The 23,360-nt window shown below is 51.8% G+C and overlaps 1 long non-coding RNA gene across 2 annotated transcripts; it reads left to right on the top strand.

The window, feature by feature from the left end:
• Positions 1-695: 695 nt before the first annotated feature.
• On the top strand, positions 696-5,052 carry LOC306808809. 2 transcript variants are annotated; one of them, XR_013776102.1, is made up of 3 exons: positions 696-876; positions 999-1,174; positions 2,804-2,902. It is a non-coding gene; the product is annotated as an uncharacterized lncRNA (long non-coding RNA). The 2 variants fall into 2 exon arrangements; XR_013776103.1 differs by lacking the exon at positions 2,804-2,902 and adding an exon at positions 4,667-5,052 and having other exon boundaries at positions 757-876.
• Positions 5,053-23,360: the final 18,308 nt, after the last annotated feature.

Below are 23,360 nucleotides of genomic sequence, written 5' to 3' on the forward strand. Positions count from 1 at the left end.
TTGAGAGAAACCAAAAACCTCCAGCAGAAGATGCTGTGCTCTCTCAGGGGGAGGTGAAAGCTGAGTTGATTGGGGTGGAAAATTCCTGAGATTTGCAAGTCACAGAGAGACAAATGAGTTGTAAGAGGTCGATTCTGCTTTTCTGGGTCAGGGGTTTTATCCAGAGGCAAATTCCTGTTTTTACCCAGGATGTGGAAATCTGGGGGTTGCTACCTGAGCTGATGGATTTCTAGGGTGGAAGCCTGGCCTGGGAATGCCTGGAAATGCTAGGATGGGAGAAGTTTTAATCCAGGGGTGACACCTGCATGGAGGGTAACCACACATCCCTGATTTTGTGCAATTTCACGTGCAACACAGCAATGATTTAATGTGCTCACACATCGAATGAAAATAACTTGAATTTAATGCAAGAATGAGGAAGAGATACGTGGCCATTTTGATCCCTAATTCCAGCGGATTCCAGAGCCTGGAATTCTGCTCCCAAATTCCCTGGCCTCATTTTAACTTCCTTGTGGTTTTCTTTTTCTTTTTCTTTTTTTTCCCCCACTGCTCCTCTCGTTGCAATTTCAGTCAGCCGAGCGCTTGCCACGCACTGAGACATCCCTTTAACTCCCTTTCCTGGATGTAATTTCTCGGAATTTTTGTGAAATCCATCTGCATGGATCCCAGTGCATACAAATCCAATGACACCATTCTAATCAGCCTTAAATGCTGCAGCAGCCCGCTCCCATTTAAGCTAATAGCTCCCAGCAGGCAAAGGTTGTTATCCTTTATGGACCAGCCCTCTGGGGAGCCACAGGAACAGCTTGGAACAACAGGGAATGCGTTTGGAACTTGCCAAACTTTACTTACTGCCTCGCAGGGCTTTGGGATTTCGTGAATTTTAATTTTTTTTTCCAATTTTTTTTTCCCCCTTTTGCACAGCAAAGGTTTCTGAGCCTTGATGTGGTCGTCTCAAAAGGGAATTTCAGTTTGTAATCGCTCTCTCAAATTCCCAGGATTATTTGCTCTCACCTGCGTGGGCATCTGGAAGATTTTGGACTCTGTGTTTTTTTAGCAGAGGAGAAAACTCGAGCCTGAGAAATCCCGGCGAGTTCTGGGGATTAACACGTGGCATTCCAGGCGGGGATGTTGGAGGCAAAATCCTTAGGAAATGCCAGAGCTCTGCTAACAGGTTTGTAAATGGAGGTGCTTTGGTTTAAAAGGGGATATTTATGAGGTGTGCCGGTGGAGTGAAAACAAGCACAGATGGGGGATAAATCTCCCTGAGCAGCAGTGCAGCACTCCCGGATCGTTCAATAATCAGATTTTACCACCTTTAGGCCTTCCCAGCAGCTCTGGGGGTGGCACAGGAGCTCCTGTCCAGCCTGTTCCAGCTGCTTGGAATTTTCCAGGCTCTGTCTCTGAGGTTTTTTCTGCTCAGACGGTGGGTCTGTGATGAGGAGAGGGGTTTGGATGAAAGAAAAATATTTCACAGAATTCCAGAACCCTTGAGGCTGGAAAATCCTCTCAGCCCATCCAGTCCCAGCTGTGCCCCATCCCCACCCTGTCCCCACCCAGAGCACTCAGTGCCACCCCCAGGAATTCCTTGGGCACCTCCAGGATGGGCACTCCAACCCTCCCTGGGCAGTTCCAAGCCCTGAGCTCCCTTTCCATGGGGAAATTGCTGCTGCTGTCCCCCCTGAGCTGCCCTGGCCCAGCCTGAGGCCGTTCCCTCTCCTCCTGTCCCTGTTCCCTGTTCCCAGAGCCCGACCCCCCCGACTGTCCCCTCCTGGCAGGGAGTTGTGCAGAGCCACAAGGGCCCCTGAGCCTCCTTTGCTCCAGCCTGAGCCCCTGCCCAGCTCCCTCAGCCTCTCCTGGGGCTCCAGCCCCTCCCCATTCCCTCTGCTCTGGAGTCAGGCTGGGAGAACTGGGGGCGCTCACCTGGAAAGGAGAAGGATCCAGAGAGAGCTCAGAGCACCTCCAGAAGAGCTGGAGAGGGAGTTGGGACAAGGGTGGAGGGACAGGACACAGGGAATGGCAGAGCTGGATGGGATTTTGGGCAGGAATTGTTCCTGGCAGGGTGGGCAGGGCTGGCACAGGTGCCCAGAGCAGCTGTGGCTGCCCCTGGATCCCTGGCAGTGCCCAAGGCCAGGCTGGACACTGGGGCTGGAGCAGCCTGGGACAGTGGGAGGTGTCCCTGCCATGGCAGGGGGGGCACTGGGTGATTTTTAAGGACCATTCCAACCTAAGGCAGTCCATGATTCTCTGTGAATGCTTTGGGATTGTATTGGGATGCAGCTGCACTCCACTCATCCTGAGAGCCCCAGGCTGGCCTGGGCTGGAATCCTGGCACACATTCCATGAACCATCCCTCAGCATCCCTCTCCAGCCTGATTGTTTGGGATGGGCCCTTGTCTGTACTCCTCACTGCACAAATCTGCTGCTGGGGATGGAATAATTCATCTCCCTGGCCCAGATAACATGAATGGGACACAAATAATGGACTGATTTTCCACAGCACTCCCGAAGATGAATGGGCTTCCTAATCCTTACTTTATCTGGGAAGAGTTGAAGCGTAGTGAAGTGAAAGTCTGAAGATTCCTCTCTGGGCACTCCCAGGCCCTGCTTGAGCTGCTGCTTGGCAGATTCCTGGGGCTTGGATGAGCTGATGCCCCCTTGCAGTGGCAACTGTGGGATGTGAAATCTCCAGGGGTGCAGCCAGAGCCCCACAGGAGAGCCCAGGGATGGTGCCAGTGGTTTTCCTGGAGCTCTGGATGTCACTGTGACCTTCCCAACAAGCAGCCAGGTAAGAGCCCAGCAGGAGAGAAGGAAGAGCACAATAACCCCAGAATATTCCCTGAATCCTCCTTGCAGGAGAGATGGGAAGAGCAGAACAACCCCCAGAATATTCCCTGAATCCTTCTTGCAAGAGAGAAGGAAGAGCAGAATAACCCCCAGAATATTCCCTGCAGTTGCTGCTGGTTGGTTTTTGTGTTCCCTGGGTTCATGGATGGGCTGTTCCATCCTCAGTCATGATCCCAGGGCAGGAGATCTCCTGAGGAGCTGTGGTTATCCCAGAATTGGGAAAATGTTCACCCCAGGATGAGGAGGACAGTGCTGGCAGCTTTTCTGCATTTTATGCCACAGCAGCAGATCCTGCTTGGTCCCAAAAAGAGACAAATCCCAACTGTTTAGGTTGGAAAAGACTTTTAGGATCATCAAATCCAACCATTAGAGAGATGGAGATGCGCAAATGTTCCTGGCTGGGGTTGATGGAATTCCCACAGGGGTCAGCCCGGTTTTGCCAGGGTTGGGGTTGGATCTCTGCCCCCTGCGTGTCCTGGCAGATCTTCTCCCAAAAAAACAAAAATCTACAGTGTGCTGGACCTGGATCAGCTGAACCAGAGCATTAATTCCCTCAAATCCTCTCTGGTTTCTCCTCTGCTTGTGTGGAGGTCCTGGGGAGGTGGGAACTCTCCTGAGAGTTCTTTTCCTCTAGAAATCACTCTCCAAGGTTATTCCCCTGCTCCTGGAGACACTCCCTGTTCTCTGGCAATTCCCTGCCTCCATGGTTTGCCCTCTCCACCCCAAATTCCTCCTCCAAAAGAGGCTCCAAACCCCTCCTAGGCTTCATTTTTAGAGTCAGAGGTTCCTTTTCCACATATCCCCACAGATTTTGTCCTATCCCACCCAGTTCAGGCTCCCAAATCTCCCTTGTGCTTTTCCCAGCAGGAAAAGGGAGTGTGGGATTCTCCAGGATGGAATGTCCATCTCCTGGTGTCACTTCCCAGCTCCCTGAAGGAGCCTGGGAGCAGTGAGGGATCTCCCAGACAGTTCCAAGCTCGTTTTCCTCTTCCCTGCTCCCAGTCCACACAAACCTGGCCATATTTCAACCCTCTGTGCCCACCTAAACTCTGTGGCTTTATTTTCACCACAGGCTCTTTGTTCCTGGATGCTCAGGAAGGGGAATTAGTGCCTAATCCTTCTATGTGTGACTCCATGCTTTGCATATCATCCTCGTGTCCCTTGTCCCCAACATCTTCCCTTTTGTGATGAGCTGAGCTCGTGTCTGAACTCTCTTCCCTGATCCTAGAAGGTTTTTTCCTCCCATCCTGGGAGATTACAACTAATTCATTGCCCAGCCATGCATGCCAAAATTTAAATAATAAATCATCTCTCCCTGCCAGCAAACACCCCTGGACACGAAGGCAAAGCCCCCACTCCTTCCCAGGAAAATGGGGCTCTGCCTCAGCCTGAAAATTCAGTCAGCTGAGGCTTGGGGGTGCTTCCCCCTCCCTTCCCTGCCTGTCTTGGCTCTGCTCTGAAGGAAATGATTGTGTTGGGATCCTTGGGATGCCAGGGAAGGGAGCAGAGGAGCCCAGAGGAGCAGATGTGGGGCGAGGATTGGAGGGAAGGCACAGCACAAAATGAGAGCAGGGAACAAAACCTGGGGTGCAGGAGGATGAGAGTCGATGTGTGACCCACGTGCCAGCGTGCTAGATTCCCCTCTCCACCACCCTAAAAGGGTTTTATCCTTTAACCAACACCGTGGTGAGAGGTTTATTCAAGTAGAAAATTTTTAATTGCATTCTCTTGTAGTCAAATATTAATGGAAGGACCTTGTACAAATAAAAGTGAATAATGCAACAGCTTAGCTGACAACATTGTTTCACATTCATTGCAGATTGTGAACCTTCATTAAAATGGATTATTTTTGCTTTGGAGATTTAACCAGCAACATGACTTTCCCCTCTCGCTGGCCCTGTTCTGCCTGAGCCCGCAGAGAGCTTGGGCCAAGGAGGAGCTTGCAAAATTAATTCTGAAAGAAGAGGCTGAAACTTCCAGGACGTGAATTCTCCTCTTCCCGTCGGCTCAGAGGAGAGCTCAGCACAGAAATCACCAGGCAAGGGCTTGGAGCAGAGCCCTGCCATGGAGGAGAGCTGGGAAAGGCAGGGAAGGATCCAGGCAGTGACCTCTGGAAAGGAATCTGAGGGGATCCCAAACCCAAGGGGGGGTCTTTGCTTTTTAGGGCAACAACACCAGTTTGGGGGGTCAGCTGCTCCTTCTGAGCCAGCCAGGACAGCAAGAGGGCTCATCCCAGAGCAATCCCGGCCAGAGAATCCCAGAATGGTTTGGGTTTGAAGGGAACATAAAGCTCATCCCAATCTCCCCCTGCCATGGCAGGGACACCTCCCACTGTCCCAGGCTGCTCCAAACCCCATCCAGCCTGGCCTTGGGCACTGCCAGGGATCCAGGGGCAGCCACAGCTGCTCTGGGCACCCTGTGCCAGCCTTGCCAGGGAACAATTCCTGCCCAAAATCCCATCCAGCCCCACCCTCTGGCAGTGGGAGCCATTCCCTGTGTCCTGTCCCTCCATCCCTTTGTCCCAACTCCCTCTCCAGCTCTCCTGCAAGGCCACCCTGAGGTCACCCCAAAGCTTCTCCTGTCCAGGTGAACAATCCCAGCTCTCCCAGCCTTTCCTCCCAGCAGAGCTGCTCCATCCTCTGCCCATCCTGGAGCCTCCTCTGGCCTGGCTGCAGCAGCTCCAGCTCCTCCCTGTGCTGGGGCAGCTCTGCAGGGGGGGTCTCACCTGAGCACAGGGACAGAATCCCCTCCTTTGCTATAGGATCAGCCCAGGACAGGGTTGATTTTCCAGTGCCACCACACGGATTTTCCCCACTCCCAGCTCTCCCTGCTCTCCCTGTGCTGTCCCAAAGCTGTGGTGCCTTGGTTCCTGCAGTGTCCCTGCCTGTCCTGCAGCCCAATCCCAGCTCCAGGACTGTCACCCCTGAATGTCCCAGACTCCAGCTCCAGCAAAGCCCCTCTGCAGGAAGGGATCCAATATCTACAGGAGATACTTAAACCTCTCCAGGATTTTGCCTCAAGCCATGGGAGCAGCCTCACATGAGGCAGGAGACTCCCAGCAGGAGCAGGAGTGCAGCTCTGCTGTCCCAAAGCATCCCCAGAATTTGAGGGATGCCACAAAGATGCTCAGCTCAGTTTTGTGGTGTTTGTGGGCACAAAGAGCCTCTAACTATCCCAAAAATCCCCTTCTCCTCACTCATCCACATATTGCTTTGCTTCCCAATCTTTCTAGCCACGTTTTCCTTGTGCCTAACCCGGGAATAATTGTGTTTGGGGCTGTGGCTGTGGGAAGGCTCTGATGTCCTCCAGTACAGTTTGACTCCCGAGTTCCTTGGCAATTCTAATTCCTCGTTCACATTTCCAACAGCAATTCCTTGTTATTTTTAGTCCTAAAACATTATGAACATAGAGGAAACGAGACACCTACAGAAGTTGCCCCTGTGCAAAATTATGAATGATTCAAAAGTGCTGTCGCAATTGCCAAGCACTCCTGTTCTAAAAAGCTTTGTAATATTCACAGTATGGGCTTGGCTGGCTCCTGAGCAGTGCAAAACACCCGGCAGAAATTAATTGTCGAGCCCTGAATTTACCCTGAGGGAATCAGAGATAAAAGCACTGAGATTAGGGGGGGTGATAAGGGAACCCCACCCTGCTCCTGCCTCAGTTTCCCCTCCTCCAGCATCGCTCTGGGGGGTGGGAAAGCAGCAATATTAGCACCAGGGGATCCCCTTAAAGCAGCTTTAAGGGCTTGGATCAATTAATTCGCTGCTGGTATCTCGTAGTGCAGGTGTTCAGTGTCCCCATGGAAGTCACCGAGAGGCCACTCGCTGTCACCGTGAGCTGTGGGGTGACCGGGGGATTTCTGTTTGTACAATGGCCTCACTGTCGAGGCAGACGAGCCCCTGACACGGCAGCACTTAGAGTCCATAAAGCAGCAATTATCCCTGTTATTAGATCATCCCATTTCCAGCCGGAATCCTCCGCCTGTGGAGCGTGCAGAGCGAGCCGGTGCCTCTCCCAGTGCCGGGCTAATCTCTGCTAATCCATTATGGAAATCACCCGGACAATAACCAGAGACAAACCGCTCCATGTCTTCTAAGCATCCGGCCCTCCTTAATGAAATCTGACCCACAAAGGCCGAGCTTTGGGCTGCAGGGTGCTGGGGGTGGGAGGGACATCTGCACTTGGCCATTTGGAGCTGGTCCCCGAACATTCCCCTTGGAACCGGGACCCTGCCCCCAAACCAGGTCACTTTGGAGCAGCTGCTGCTGCCTCGGGGCAAAGCTCTGCTCTGGAGGCACTTCACAGTGTGGCCTTTGTGACCAGGACCTTCGGGAATCTCAGGGACAATAAAACTTGACTAGGTCAGGAGAGAGTGTGTATCTTTCTTACTTAAAGCTACCATGATGGTGGCATCTCCATGGGACAGCAGTGGGGCACTGGATGAGATCCCAAAACGCAGCAGAGCCTGCAGGGGATGGAATTCCTGACCTCAGGAACAGCAGATCCATGCTGGAGAGCTTCTCCTGCGTGTCCATCCTGCCCCTGGACACAGTTCAGACACCTCTGAAGGTACCCAGGTGACTCTGAGGTGTCACTAAAGGGCTGTGCCCACGCTGCTGGCTCTTGTTCCTCATGGCAGCTTGTGTGGCTGCACCCTACAGACCCCTTGTTATGGATCCCTCATCCCTGATTCCTTACAGACCCCTTATTCTGGATCCCTCATCACTGGTCCCTCATCCCCTTTTTATGGATCCCTTATCAGTGATTCCTCATCTCTTTATTCTGGATTTCTCATTACTGCTTCCCTTACAGACCCCTTATTATTGATGCCTTATCATTGATTCATTCTCCCTTTTTTATGGAACACTCATCACTGATTCCTCATCTCTTTATTCCGGATCCCTCATCACTGATTCCTCATCTCCTTACTCTGGATCCCTCATCTCTGATTCCTTATACCCTTGCTATGGGTCCCTCATCCCCTTTTTATAGATTCCACATCACTGATTCCTTACATGCCCCTTTTTTATAGATCCCTCATCGCTGATCCCTCATCCCCTTATTATGAATTCCTTATCCCCTTTTTATTTGGATCCATCATCGCTGATCCCCCATCCCCTTATTATGGATTCCTTATCCCCTTTTTATGGATCCCTCATTCCTGATTCCTCGTCCCAGACTCCGTGGTGCAGACATTGAGGGGATAACTTTGTGAGGACGCTCTCGTGCCAGCCCCAAGCCCTTGCAGCCCCCACCGAGGTCTGGACTCTCCTTTGCTCGAGCTGCTCGCTCTCCCACGGCAGCAGGGAGAAGCAAAGCCACAAGGGGATGCCAGATAGATTCTCTCTCTGCCTGGATTCCCGCTCCTCGGGAGGGAATCTGTGCCGTGGCAATGAATATTTTAGAAACTCGGGGATCTCGATGGCAGCATGTTTGAGCAGCAGCGCGCAAAGCAAACACAGCCCTGGCTGTCTGCTCTCCCTCTGTCTGTCGAGCGGAGCGAGAGACTCGGCTCTGCTGCCCCAGCCCGCATTCAAATGAAGGCGTGCTGGCGGCAGGCTGCGGGCTCGGCGCTGCTGGGGCTCGGCGGAGCGCTGCCCGTGGGCAGAGCCATACGGGCGGCCGCAGCTGTGCCAGGCTGGCGCAGCGCAGCCGCCGCTCCCGGCGCTTCCCACAGTCTCGCACCTCGCTCTGCGCCCGGCTCCCCGCCGGGATGGGGGTGCTGGGCCCCGCACAGCCCGGGAGGAGAGGGAGTTATTTCGGGAGAAGCGGCACTCGGGCAGAGCCAGCCGGGCTCATCCCGGCCGGAATCGCTCCGGGATGAGGCACCCACGAGGCACAGCCAGGGGCCCGGATGGGGGTGCAGAGCCTCAGGATGTTTGGATGGAGGAGACAAACGGGATTCTGGAGCTGCAGCCGGACGCCAGGACAACTCCAGCAGCTCTAACCCACCTGTGGGAGCGCCTGCACGCAGCCCTGTCTCCAAACTGGCACTGGGGACAGTGACACGGGGGCTCTGCGGCCAGCACGGAGCTCAAAGTGACAAGGACACCTCCCCAAGCTGCCTCCCGGGTCACCTCTCCTCATCTTTATCCTCGTAACCATCCTCATTCTCATCTTCATCTTCATCCTCATCTTTGTCCTCATCCCAATACTCATCCTTGTCTTCTTCTTCATCCTCACCCTCATCCTCATTCCCATTCCCATCTTCATCCTCATCCTTATCCCATCTTCATCCTCATCCCAATACTCATCCTTGTCTTCTTCTTCATCCTCACCCTCATCTTCATCCTCATCCCCATCCTCATCCCCGTCTTCATCCTCATCCTCATCTTTGTCTTCACTGTCATCCTCATCCCCATCCTCATCCTCATCCCCATCCTCATCCTCATCCCCAGCCAAATTTTCAAATAGTTCTCCTACAAAAACATGAAAAAAGAAGGGAATAAAACATGAAGAGCCTCTTGGATATGATGCTGGAGCTTTGGAGTTTTGAACAAATCAGGCTTTCTCCAGAAAACAACACCACAAAAACCCACACAACCAACATGGACATGTTTTTTTTTTCATGCAGAGCCTTGCAATGTTGGACCCAAATAATGTTTTTATAAATTAAATTAAGCCTGTATTTTTTTATTTCTCACAAAAGAAACAAAAGATCCAAAGGAATTTGTGATAAATTGTCATGGAAATAGGCATTTGCCATTTGCTGACTGCTTCTGGAGCATCTTCCACCAGGAAAACCAGGATTTTCCTGGGATATCTGCATGGGCCCAGATTGAGCTGGTCTGATTTGTCCTGTCTGGATGATGAAATGATCAGAAAATCCCAAAAATTGGCATTCAGACCAAGCTGGTGCCTTGATGTACCTGCACCAACATTCCACAACTCCCTTCCCTCTGCTGGGATTTTTTCCTGCTGTCCCAGCTTTGATTTCTTTCTTCTGCTACATCAAAACCAGGGAAAATTCCTTAAAAAAATAAAATGAAATCTAGCTACATGGAGTGTTAACAACAAAATAAACGTGGGGAGATTTATTGGGAATCTTGAACATTTTTCTCTTCCCTAAACAACCCAGAAACAGGAGAGAGGAGAAGGATGGGAGAAACTTTGGGATGCACCTTTCCCATTGCAGTATTTTCCCAGCCCATTTTCCCCAATCCTTTGAGACAGGAATTTACACTATTTTTGAATTATTATTATTATTATTATTATTATTAATCCAATAATTTGGTTGGGAGCCATCCAGTCCAATCCCAGTAGACAGGAACAGCTCCCACCACAGCAGGGTGGGCTCAGTGAAGCTGCCCATGGGATCCCAGAACCAGGGAATTCTGGCTTGGAAGGGACCTTAGGGATCCTTGGAAGGCAAATTCTGGATTTGGGACGATCATCCAGAGCAGGCAGGGTGAGGTGGAGGGACAGGGAGGAAACCCAAGAAGAGAATTTGGGATGGATTTTCCGAGGCAGGAGCTCACCCTGATGCTCCTGCTCCGTGCTGGAGTGGGAGCCCAGTAACAGCTCTGATCAAAGCTTTACAGAATGTGCAAATAGCAATCAATAATCAATAACCATTAGGATCATTTTGCAGCTGATTTTGGAAGTTCCATGGCTCGTGCTGGCGCCGTTCCCAAAGCCCTGCCCGTGCTTCCCTGTCTGTTCCCTGCAATTAGCTGCGAGGAGATAAGACAGGTGTCACTAACGCTCAGACAGAGGAGAGGGAAGCAGCAATTTGCATAAATTAATTAAGAAACTGACCTGGTTCCCCAGCACTCCTCGGAGAAGGAGCCAAACCCCCCAGTTTATCAAACCAACACCGACTTTGACACCTGAACGAGCTCTCCCCAAACCCAACGACAAAATTAATCCCCAGCAGAAGCTGCCACGAGTCCCCTCCCTTCACTCATTTATTTTTTCAGCCGTCCCAGCGATTTATTTTTAAACATATCAGGACGTTATGTTCCGTGACATTTCCCATCCACACAACACCATATGTATTGGCAAGTGATTCCTCCTGGAAGCTGCGGGCTCGGGGATGCAGGAGGAGCTGGCAGCTCGCTGCTCCCACCCTTTTTGGGGCTGTGCCCTCATTGTTCCATGGGCACGCTTTGATTGGAGAGGGAAGAGTGGCTGCTGTGGAGAATCAGATGAATTGGTTTTTCTGGGAGTGTTGGAGGCCACACCTTCACCCCGGGGGCTCTGCAGGGTGCTGGGTGTAGAATGCTGCATTCCAGAGCTGAGTTTTGGGCTTGGAGGAGGCGCTGGAAAGGAGCAGACGGCGGGTTCTGTGTGAGCCCTGAAACCCCACTCTGAGGTTTTTGTGCTTCTCCAGTCACCACCTCAGAGGGGATTTCATGGAATCTCAAAATGGTTTGGGTTGGAAGGGAACTTAAAGTTCATCCCATTTCCCCCTGCCATGGCAGGGACCCCTCCCACTGTCCCAGGCTGCTCCAGCCCCAATGTCCAGCCTGGCCTTGGGCACTGCCAGGGATCCAGGGGCAGCCACAGCTGCTCTGGGCACCTGTGCCAGCCCTGCCCACCCTGCCAGGAACAATCCCTGCCCAATATCCCATCCAGCCCTGCAATTCCCTGTCTCCTGTCCCTCCATCCCTTTGTCCCAACTCTTCTCCAGCTCTCTTGGAGCTCCTTCAAGGCCACCCTGAGGTCACCCCAAAGCTTCTCCTGCCCAGGTGAACAATCCCAGCTCTCCCAGCCTTTCCTCCCAGCAGAGCTGCTCCATCCTCTGCCCATCCTGGAGCCTCCTCTGGCCTGGCTGCAGCAGCTCCAGCTCCTCCCTGTGCTGGGGCAGCTCTGCAGGTGGGCTCTCACCTGAGCACAGGGACAGAATTCCCCATCCAGATTGCTCTCTTCCTTGGGAAGCTGCTCTGATCCCTTTTCCCTCACAAATCATTCACCCAAAGAAGTCCCTCAGAAAATTATTCCAAAGATTAACCTGGGAATTGTCATGGAATTCATCCCCCACTGGGAAGTGGCTGAGCAAGAAGTTTCCTCACCTCCTGCACACTTTGACCCCCTCCCATCTCTGTTCCTGCCCAGCTGCTGCAGAGTAAGGGCACAAAATGGAATTAAGGCACTTTTTAGCAAATCCCCATCAATAATTGACAGGAGGAAAAATAACGAATCCAGGTGCTTGAAGACAGAGTGTAAACCATAATTAAAAGCTCCCAGTGCTGCTCTGACAGATGGCACAATGCAGACCCTGAAAATTGTCCGTGAATATTTATTCCATATCCAAGAATGCCAGCAGGCTGGGGTGCTGGGACTGCACCACCACCCAATCCCTGACTGCCAGGGACACATTCTCTGGATTACCTCACCACTCCCATAAAACCACCCTGAAAACAATGTGAGGAACACCAAGATCTTCACAAATATCTTGTAATGGGTGCAAACAGAACACCCAAGGCAAAATCCCTTGCAGAGATACCAAACCTCAGCACCCAAATGTGGCCTGAAACATGACCAAAAGTGGGGCTGTTCTGTTGTTGGAATAAGCTGTGGTTGTTTTGAGGTGAGATTTGCAGTGCTGGAGCAGGTTCTGTAGCCCTGCTGGGAAAACATTGTTGAACCTGTTCCAGCTTTAAAAAGCACAAGAACAGTTCTGTACATCCATCCTTCTGTGAAGCTGCACAAATTCTGCTTCCCCACTAATATTTGCTGGTGCATATTTCTGCCCCATCCCTTCTACCCTCTGAGGTGATTTCCTTGCCTTTGGAGAGCCAGCTCATGGACAGGTTATTGAACCTGTTCCAGAACAAGCACCAGAACAACTTCTGCACATCCATCCTCCTTAAAGCTGCAGCAAGACCCAAATTCTGCTTCCCCACTAATATTTGCTGGTGCACATTTCCACCCCACCCATTTCTGCCACCCTCTGAGATGATTTCCCTGCCTTTGGAGAGGCAGCTGATGGACAGGAGCTGGACAATCCCTGGGGAGCAGCTACCAAGGAGCCTCTTGCGTGGGCCTGGCTCTGCAGTGCTCTGCAAATGTTCCTGCTATTTGTAATCAGCCCTGCTTGTCACACTTTGATATTTGTTCTCTGCAAGCACTCCTGCAGAGCCTGCCAACAGGAATGTTTTCCACACAAAGATGCAGCAGCATGTGTTTCAGACAGGAATTTTGAATTTTGAATTTAGGAGGGCTCGCCTCGGAAACCTGAGGAGTCTGATGTGATTAAGAAGCAGATCCACGTCACCTGGCTTGTTTGCAGTCAAAACATTCCCAGGTTGGAACCAGGAACATCGTGAAGCCCCAGAGGGATCATGATTTGGGAATGAGGGGAGTGGTCTCATTCCCAAATTCACCCAGCAGCAGGGCCAGCAGGGTAGGCAGATGATGCAGGGAGCACAGAGTTATCCAGCACAGTGAGGGAGGCTCATAAAGCCCCAGACTGAGGAGAGAAAAGCTTTAAAGTGGGGAAAAAAAAAAAAACAAAAACCCTTCAGTGCCTGCAGAAGAGATGATCACAGCACTGTGGGATGCTGAGCCTGGAGGAAATGCTGGGAGAGGCTCAGGCAGGTGGGAATGCTCGCCCTGCTTGGTTTATGAATGGAAATTTCTTGGCCTGGCCCACCCTGAAAACTCTGATCCAAGCTCTCTGATCAGCTCTGGAGCCCAGCACGACCCTTCTCAGAGCTTTTCTCAGCTGCGCTGCAGCAGAGGCAGCAACAGCTCTGAACATCTGGGTGTGGAAGCCCTCAAAGCAGGAAAAATGGCAAAATTCTGGGCAGGAATGGTGGGGAGGAGGAGGAGGAGGATGTTCAGCAGGACAGCAGAAAATGGAAAATGACCCCTCTGTGCCAGTACTGCTCAGGAGATGCAGGCTGTGACTTTGGTCAGGTGACAACATTTTGGCAGAGGAAGGTGAAGAATTCCCATGAATTCAGGACTTTCTGGGAGCTTCAGCCATGCCAGCCTGTTCCTGGTATCCCAGCCCTGAGCAGGCTGAGCTCCCAGGTGCTGCTTGGCCTGCTGCAGTCTGTGTGTGCCCAGTGCCACCTCTGCCAGGGGACACTTTGGAGCAGGATCCATCCAGGGCTGTGGGTTTCCAGGGAAGGCTTTCACTGCCTGCATGCCTGGGGATGGGAGCAGGGAATTCATTGCCTCTCCATGCATTTGGTGGCAAAGCAGGATGGAAAAGGTGAGGGAGGAACCAAATGCCCAGCTCAGCCCAGCACTGGCACCCAGCAGCTCCAGTGAGGCTTTGGAGGAGCTGCTGCCTCCCCAGACAGAGGGGGCTGAGCTTGGCCACCATGTCTGACACCCCTAGAGAATCCCAGGATTATTGAAGGTGGAAAACATTTCCAGGATCACAAGTCCTGCCCTTGTCCCCACCCAGAGCACTCAGTGCCACCTCCAGGAATTCCTTGGGCACCTCCAGGATGGGCACTCCAACCCTCCCTGGGCAGTTCCAGCCCCTGAGCTCCCTTCCCATGGGGAAATTTCTGCTGCTGTGCCCCCTGAGCTGCCCTGAGGCAGTTCCCTTTCCCTCTTAGGCACATTCCAAGCCTGCAGCCATATGGGAAATGCCCCAAGGCCTGTGGGGTTTGTCACTGGCTCAGCACTGCCCTGCTGGGGACACCTGCATCGTGGCCACCACCAGTGATGGGTTCTTTGCCCCCTGCCCTGCAGCTCAGAGGGAGCTCAGAGCATCCCAGCCATCACCAGCTTTTCCTTTCCCTGCACATCCCTGCTCCCCAGCACTCTGCTGCTCGCTTGGGAGGGCTGGAAACGCTGGGATGGCCACAGAGGACAGATCAGGGGCCATCACATCATCACTTCTCCTCTCCTGAATGCTCAACAAATGCTGCCTTCTGCTGTCTGCCACCCATGCAGGACCTGTGAAGCTCCAGAGAGCGAGGCAGCAGCACTCCTCTCATCTGCTCAGCTCCAGCAGCTCAAAGACAGGTTGGCTCTGCAGAGCCTTGGAAACAGCAGCACAGCCTTGCAGCCAGCTTAATTCTGCATTTCAGCTCCTGGAAACACCTTTAGGTAGGGAAATGTGTGGGAAAAGCTGACAGGGTGGCTGTGTTTGACTGCTGGCACATCCTTCTAATTAATTTCTTTGCTGCTCTTCCAAAGGAAAGCTCCTGTCCAGGATCAGAGCTGCTTTCTACTGGAGCTGCTCAGCCCTGGGATTTGTGCTGTGCTTTCCTCCAGCACCTCTGCATCTCTACCTGGAGCTCCCAGAGGGATCTGAAAGGCTCTGGATGAGCCAGCCCTGTGTGCTGCCAAACTCGGGCTACCAAAGGGGCAGCTTGGTGCCCCACAGGTGACAGCAGAGCCAGCTGGGGCTCATGGCCCTGCTCAGACCCTGCAGGGGCCACTGAGGCTGGGCTGGACAGTGTTGGCTGGAAAGGCTGAGCTGGAGCAGAGAGCAGCCAGAGCAAAAGGAATAAAATCTGTATTTATTGAAAGGATCCACCTTGGGCAGTGCAAGAGCCCGGCCGGGGCTGCACCCAAATCAAATCCCAGATGGATCCTGGGCACCAGTTTTACACTTTTATCAGTTTTGGTTCATCCCCACATTGGGGTCAATGATCCAAGCACAGCCCCAGGCTATGCAGTCTCAGCCCCTGGCTTTGCCCCTTTCCCTCGCTGCTGTTTCTGATTTTTGGGTACCAGTTGTCCTTGATTCTCTGGCTAGAAAAGAATTGTTTTATCCAACTCCCCTGTGGAGAGAACTCACTAACACCTAATATGAAGTTTCAGAGTTACACACTCTGAAAGGTTCTTCAGAGATTCTGAAAAACAGAAAAGCTGAAACCCAAGGCATCACCAGGATGCTTTGGGAAAAGGCAAATCCAGGCAGCAGCACTGGGCAATGGGAATCACCTTCCCCAAACAGCCCAGGTGCATTGGGAAAAGGCACTTCCAGGTGGAGGAGCCCCTCCAAGTCACTTCCAAAGGATGGTGATGTGGATATTCCAGGAGAAATCCTGACCAGCACAATTTGAGGGATGGGATCTGCAGGCCTGCAGCACACCTGGATGACATGGATCAGAACACACACCTATCTCACCCCACAGCCTTTCCCTGCTGCTGCTGTCCCCCTGTCTGCATTCCCTGCCCCGTGCCCGGCCCTGGCTGCAGCAGCAGCTCACTGGAACGCGGCAGGAGCAGCAGGGAGCTGCCACATCCATCACGGCTCTGCTGTTGGAATTAATGAGAGCGCCACAGGTCCGGGCTGTCACTCACTCCCCTCACTTTGCTGCTTCCATATGGCTGCCAGCCGCCAGCTCCTGCTTCCCGAGCCCTGCCAATTACAGCCGCAGCATCCCCACCCTCCCCCTATTACACTCACAGCTTCATTATTCTAATTAAGCCCAGCAAGAGGAGCCCTCCCTTTTGTGCTGGTGATGCATGGCCCTCGCATGCAGTGCTGCAGCAAAGCCCTGGATGGGGCAGCGCCAGTGGGAAGAGTGATGGATACTCGGGATAATCGGGATAATCGGGATTGTCTCATCCCTTACCCAGGGAAATGCTCGTTTGGCAGCAAATCTTCCAGGGGTCTGATTTGCAGGAGAGTTACCCAGGGGATCCTGCAAAGCTACATTGCATTTACACCCATTTTTTTTCATATTTGTTTTAGGCTCTGCCTTCTGCCCCAAAGAGAGGTGACAGGAACCCCTTGGGAAAGAAGGGATTTGCCTCTCTCCTCCTGTTGACGACAGGGTTGTATTTTTTGGGGCACTGCCACATCCCTACATGACATCCCCAGCCTCCCAAATTTTCCTCTTGATAGTCCCTGACTCGATGTTTCAGGCAACAAGTGGTGACCACTCCAAGGAAAGGTGGGAGCAGCACCTCAGCCATGGATTGGGAGGTGGGGCAGAGGATTCCATGCTGGAATTAATGCACTTTATAACAGCTGGGGGAGGGGGGGGGTTCTGTGCCCTTAAATTGAATTTTTGGGCACAGCAGGGGTGGGTTAATCCCCGTTTTTCCTGGAAGGGATGGATGAGGGGATGCAGGGAGCACTGGGAACAGGGGAAGGGAAGGGAAGGGAAGGGAAGGGAAGGGAAGGGAAGGGAAGGGAAGGGAAGGGAAGGGAAGGGAAGGGAAGGGAAGGGAAGGGAAGGGAAGGGAAGGGAAGGGAAGGGAAGGGAAGGGAAGGGAAGGGAAGGGAAGGGAAGGGAAAGGGAAGGGAAGGGAAAGGGAAGGGAAGGGAAAGGGAAGGGAAAGGGAAAGGGAAGGGAAGGAAGAAGGAAAGGAAAAGAAGAAGGAAAGGAAAGGGAGAAGGAAAAGAAAAGGGAGAAGGAAAAGGAAAGTAAAGGAGAAGGAAGGTGAAGGAAAGAGCTCCTCTGCAGATCCCGGTGCCGCAGCCCTGCTCTCACTCGGGATTTGCTGCCCTTTGAATCCCTGGAATTTTGCTCTCAGCGTTGCTCTGACGAGCTCAGCCCAGAGATGGAAGTGCTGGGAGGGAGCCAGAGCCAGAGCTGCTCCTGCTCGGGGGTGGAGAGACAGCAGGGATATTTCTCCATCTCTCCTCCCTCTCTGTGACACTGAGCAGCCTCTGGAAAAGCCTTTGGAAACCAGGGGCTGCTCTCTGCCTTAAGACAGGCTTCAATTTTTTTCACCCCTCCCCAAATTTTAAGTTACATTTTTCAAAGAATTCAGTCTCTAATTCAGTTTTAAATTTTCTAAACACTCCTGTTTGTTTTGTTTTATTTTTTTTTTAATTGTTATTTCCCTGGTGTCTCTTCTCCCATCATAGCTTGGAGTAGAAGCAGGCAAACTGGGAATGGTTTGTGTGGCTAAAATTCAGGATATCTTGAAAAAAAAGCCCAAAATTTCCCCACAATCACCTGCTGTCCAGTTCCCTCAGACCCCTTCACTGAGTGCTCTGAACTTGAAGTCCCACCTTCCTTTCCTCCTGATATTCCCCATTCCCTGCCCTTCCCTGCCACCACTTTGGAATCATCCCTGCACACCTCCTGGTCCTTCCCTGAGCTGTGCCCTCACCCTGAAGGGGCATCCTGGAGAAATCCCTGCCTGGGAATGGGACACTGGGGTCTCGGGACAGGACCTGGCACCTGCCTGGCAGAGCTGGTGACCCCTGGAATTCCAGCTGCTGGCAGAGCCATTGACCCCTGGAGTTCCAGCTGCTGAGAGCTGGTGACCCCTGGAAATCCAGCTGATGGCAGAACCAGTGCCGCCTGGAATTCCAGCTGCTGAAAGCTGGTTATCCCTGGAATTCCAGTTCTCTGGCAGAGCCAGTGACCCCTGGAATTCCAGCTGCTGGCAGAACCAATGACCCCTGAAATTCCAGCTGCTGGCAGATCCATTGACCCCTGGAATTCCAGCTGCTGGCAGGTGGGAGGGGGCAGCAGCAGCAGCCCAGGCACGCTGGCTCTGCCATGGGGAGCACTTTCCCCATGAGTTATTGCCAGGTTAAAGGGTTGTGATAGTGCCAATATCCCGAGCTGGGTTATTGTGTTATTAATGTGTGCCTGTCGCTGGCCATTAGCGCTGTGATCAATCCCCGCTGACAGGGGCTGCTTTGGCTGTCACACTTTGTTTTATCTGCCATCCTTAGACTTTTACTAACTCAGAAATTGCTAATCCAATCTCCTCTAACCCAGTTAGGGGAGGACATTGTCTCTGTGCTGCTCAGAGCCGGAGCTGGGCCCGGGCAGGGAGGTGGCTCGGGGGTGACAGAGCCAGCAGTGTTCCTCCTGGAGTTATGGGATGGCCTGGGCTGCAAGGACCTTCACCATCATATTGTTATAAATAATAAAGAGATCAACCCGAATTAAATATGATCAAAACAAGAGATATTTATTTATTTATTTATTTATTTATCGCAAAAGGGACAGCACCAGCCGGGATCAGTGAACACACTCTGATCCCAACTCTATCACTTCGGATCCCCCAGGGCTCACAAATTCCTCTTGGTCAGTCCCGTGTTTACACAGTTTTTCCTAGCCTGGAGCAAAGGTCTTCTTTTCTTTTCATAGTTTCACATATTCATGTATCTTTTCTTTCTCTGCATGGGCTGGACAAAACCATGTCTGGGAAGCGATGAATTTGGTGAATGCAGATTTTGGCTTAAGGGAAGCAGGCATTGAGATGTAGTTTTCCCTGGCTACTCCGGTGATCTTAATTATCGATACTTGTCGGGTGGTCATCGCTTGGGTGTTCCCTGGACAGTTTCTGAAGGGACAATCTCTGCCGGGGCTACTTCTATTAATTTGCTGATTTGGGTTCTTCAGCTTTTGTTGGCAACTGCAGTGTTGCGGTGAAACAATCCCTGTTCCTCCCTCTGCAGCTTTACCTTCCAAAGTTTCCTTATTATTTTCTCTATTTATACAAACATGTTTTATTTCACTTTAATTACAAACCAAGAGGAATTATTTTATAACACATATTACAATCTCATGCCACCTCTGGTGTCTGGGTGACACCCCAGGGTGCTGCTGGATGTACCCAGCACAGCAAGGACAATGTGGGGCTCTCGGGGCAAATCCAGAGAGGCCTCAGAGCTGCTCCAGGGCTGGGAGAGCTGGGGGTGCTCACCTGAAATTCTGCTCAGGAGAAGAGCTCTGGTGTCACTTTGGGTGTGACAGAGCCAGGGCTAAGCCCAGCTCAAGCCCCTCTGTTCCTGCCAGCTTTGAGAGCAGCTTAAACTGTTTAAGCAGCTGCTCTGCAGTTTAAGATTAAGCCAGCCTTTGGAGCAGCCTAAGCAGTTTAAAATACTCCAAAGGCTTAACATTAGAGCCAGTTTAAGTTGCTGTAGGGCTTAGAGCAGGGATGTGCAGCTGGATCTTCACAAGAGCTACCAAGGACGGGGCTGTGGGAAGCTCTGTGGGTCAGGGATGGGCTTTGCAGAGGGCACAGCTCCCTGCCAGCCTCTCCTGCCCTTGTCCAGCCCGGATTTCTGGGGCTGTGCCAGCTGCAGAACGCTCTGCCTTTACCCTGCAGCATCCCAGGACCAGCCCCTGCAACATCACAGCCCAGGAAAAGGGGAAAACCAGATCCAGAAAGCTTTGGAATTAAATCTGGGGAAGGAATCCTGGAAGGAAAGAAGGATTCCAGGAAGGAAGGAAGGAAAGAAGGATTCCATGAAGGAAGGATTCCAGGAAGGAAGGAAGGATTCCAGGAAGGATGGATTCCAGGAAGGATTCCAGGAAGGATTCCAGGAAGGAGGGAGAGACCTCCTGTGTTGGATCCCAGAGACTTTTGGGTTTTTGAGCTTTCTGTGCTGTCTGGCACTGACCCCCAGGAGAACACTGCTTTTGACCTGAGCCCTTGGAGAAACTTCCAAAATTGGGTGATGGAGTCAAAATTATAAGTGTATAGTTAAATAGAAGTGTGTGATTTCACATGGTGAAGGGTTTTAAATTTGAAGTTTTTATAATATAGCAATAAGTATAGGACAAGACAGAAGATTTTAGGTGGTGTCTCTTTTGGTGCTCATCTTCCTTCTTCTTCACAGTTTCAAGGAGCAGTTTCTAATTAGACAGTTAATGCTGCACTGAAGGTCACAAGTATTTGATTATGGAGTTAAAAATACAAATAATATAAGTGTTATTTCTCTATTAAACTGTTTAAGAAACCTTGTAGCTAGCTGAATTCATCTCCATTTTGTTCACTTGTATCTGGTGAGTGTTGCTGAACTTTCTGTACTTTTAATAAAATTTAATAAACAACCAAGCCCAAACACAAAAAAAAATCCATTTCTTTCATGGTTTTTTTAATCCTAGCTCTAAATAAAAAACAAACAAACAAACAAAAAACCCCAAACAAAACAGACAAACAAAAAAACCCAAAGCCACTAATTAAACAGTACAAAAAGCAGCACCATCATTATACTCCTGCACTGAGCACAGCCAGGATGGGACAGGAGACTTTGGAGCAGCCTGGAAGAAATTCCCACTCTCTGAGATCCTGGGTTTGGGAAACCTTTAAACAGGAGCCCTTGGGATGCTCTGGGACTGCCCTTCAAGGAGCAGGGAGGCTGCAGGAGGCTTAAGCTGCTTAAACTCAGGACTCACTGCAGCCTTAAGGCCTTTAAGCCCTTGGGTGACACCGAGGGTTTAAGGTCTTACACAGCTTTAAGCGGGGCTTAAACCTTCATGTGGGACACTTCCTCCCTCCTGGACAGCAAGGAGGGGCTGCATCCAGCAGTGCCAGCCAGCAGTGCCCCCACAGCACAGATTTGGGGTCTCATTCCCATTCCCACAGCTCCAGGGAGTGCCTGTGGGGCAGAAGTGGCACTTCCAGCTCCCCAAAAGCTTTTGGTGAAAGGTAAAAGTCTGGGCATGAGGGACTAAGTGTCACCTGGGAGACCTTCCCCTCCCTGCTGCTGGTGGTTGAGACCATCAGAGGGTTTTTTTTTTTTTGGTGTCAAACACATTCCCAGAGGGTTCTGTCCCCCATTCCTGCAGGGTCAGAGCTGGGATAACCCCGTGCTGCTGGCAAGAACCTGTCTCTGAAGCTTTCCTTCCTGCAGGACACTTCCCCAAAGTGCAGCTCCCAGCTTGGGGATGGTCCTGCCTGGGCTCAGGCAGGAGGAAAAAGCCCTCAGGGAGATTTCAGTGTTCCCAATTCCTCCTGGGATGGCTGCAGAGCTCAACCTGACTGGCCTTGATCCCAGAACCATCCAGGGGCCAGGCCCAGCTCCCAGAACCTTTTGTCCCTCCCTGCACTGCAGGTGAGCAATTCCAGCCTGCAGAAATCCCTCTCCAGACTCTGTTGTGGAGAGGAGCTCCTCCAGTGCTGGCACAGCCCTGGTGATCCCTGCAGGTCCTGCTGCAATTCTGAATTCCCTGCCTGTGCAGCCCCTGACAGACCTTCCCAAGGATGCAGCATTCTTCAAAGATGGATTTGTGCCACTGATAACTGTGCACACAAAAATCAGGGAATCACTGAGGTGGTAAAATCCCTCCCAGCCCATGGAGCCCCCGCTGTGCCCCATCCCCACCTTGTCCCCAGCCCAGAGCACTCAGTGCCACCTCCAGGAATTCCTTGGGCACTCCAAACATCCCTGGGCTGTTCCAATCCCTGAGCACCTTTTCCATACGGAAATTCCTGCTGCTGTCCCCCCTGAGCTGCCCTGGCACAGCCAGAGGCTGTTTGCTGTCACTTGGACATCTCTGAGTGGCACAAGAAACAGCAGGATCCATTTTATGCTTTTATTTGGGCATCTGGGACTTTGCTTTTGGATGCTGACCTGACAATTCCTCATGGTTGGGTTCCTCCTCTCTTAAAAACTCAGGTGAAAGCTTCAGGCTGAGGTACAAACTAATTCCTTGGGTGAATCCAAGGGTGTGTCCCCAGCTCGGTGACCTTCATCAGAATTCCAGAATTCCCAGCCTGAGAAGGAGCAGAGGGTATCAAAGCAGGGAAAATGGGTGGGAGTGTTTGGGTTTGCAGGTGGAGAGACCTCCCAGCATTGTCCCATTGGGCCTGGAGGGCTGCAAACCCCACAAACAATCTGGGATGTGGGATATGGGACACACAGCCTCGGAGTGCAAACCCCATGGACAAAAGGACCTGTGTGGGTCGCTGGCTGTTGCTTCCCTTCATCCTGCAGACTTTAAGGAGTGTGTCGGGTTGCAATACAGGATGTGACCAGCAATGTGTGTTCTGTCCCATCTGTTGAACCAGGTGGGGCAGTGCCCCTGATCTCCTGGCACATATTCTCTGCTAATGGGCCATCTTTAAACCAGCTGGGCAATCATCTTTATCTTCCCACAGCCCATCCTCCCTCCAGGAGATATCTCCTGTTCATGGCCACTGAGTCCCAGTGCATGACTGATAAAATTCCATCATCCCACTGGGAGATGCTCCAGCCAGGGCAGGAGCCAAGCCTTTCCCACCCAGATAAAAACTGAGATTTTGGACACCAAGATACCTTCTTTCCACTGTTTTCCAGAGCAAAACCAGACCCTTCCACATCATCCCTGGACCTTCAGAGGAAACTGCACCTTCTCCAGGAGCACTGCTCCAGCTGAACCACATCTGCCCCTGCAGGAGGATGCAGCCACCATGGAATGGGACTGCTGCCAGCACCCTGACTGACTGACGGGTGTCAGCTTGGATTCTGACTCTGGCAGGGTTGGGATTGTTCTTTGTAATACTGTATTTCTATTTTAATTTTTCCAGTAAAGAACTGTTATTCCTAATTCCCCTATCTTTACCTGAGAGCCCATTAATTTAAAAATTATAATAATAATTTGGAGGGAGGGGGTTTCCATTCTCCATTTCAAAGAGAAGCTTCTGCCTTTATTGGCAGACACCTGTCCCTCAAATCACAACAAGGAGGTTACAGCATTTTTCTCAGCCCCTCCAATCCCCCTGTTTTAGACACTGGAATTGTGAATTCTGCAATCCTGTGTCCTTCCCACCCAAAGAGAAGCAAAGCAGAGCAGCTGTGAACCAAAATTGCTTCAGAAGCATTCCCAGAGCCCCCCCTTTTTTAGATGGGAACACAAAAATTGGGGCTTGCAATTCTGCACCTGGCAGGGGCCTCGTTTGCTGGT

This window comes from Erithacus rubecula (genome assembly GCF_903797595.1).
Source record: "Erithacus rubecula genome assembly, chromosome: 16".
NCBI classification, from domain to species: domain Eukaryota; kingdom Metazoa; phylum Chordata; class Aves; order Passeriformes; family Muscicapidae; genus Erithacus; species Erithacus rubecula.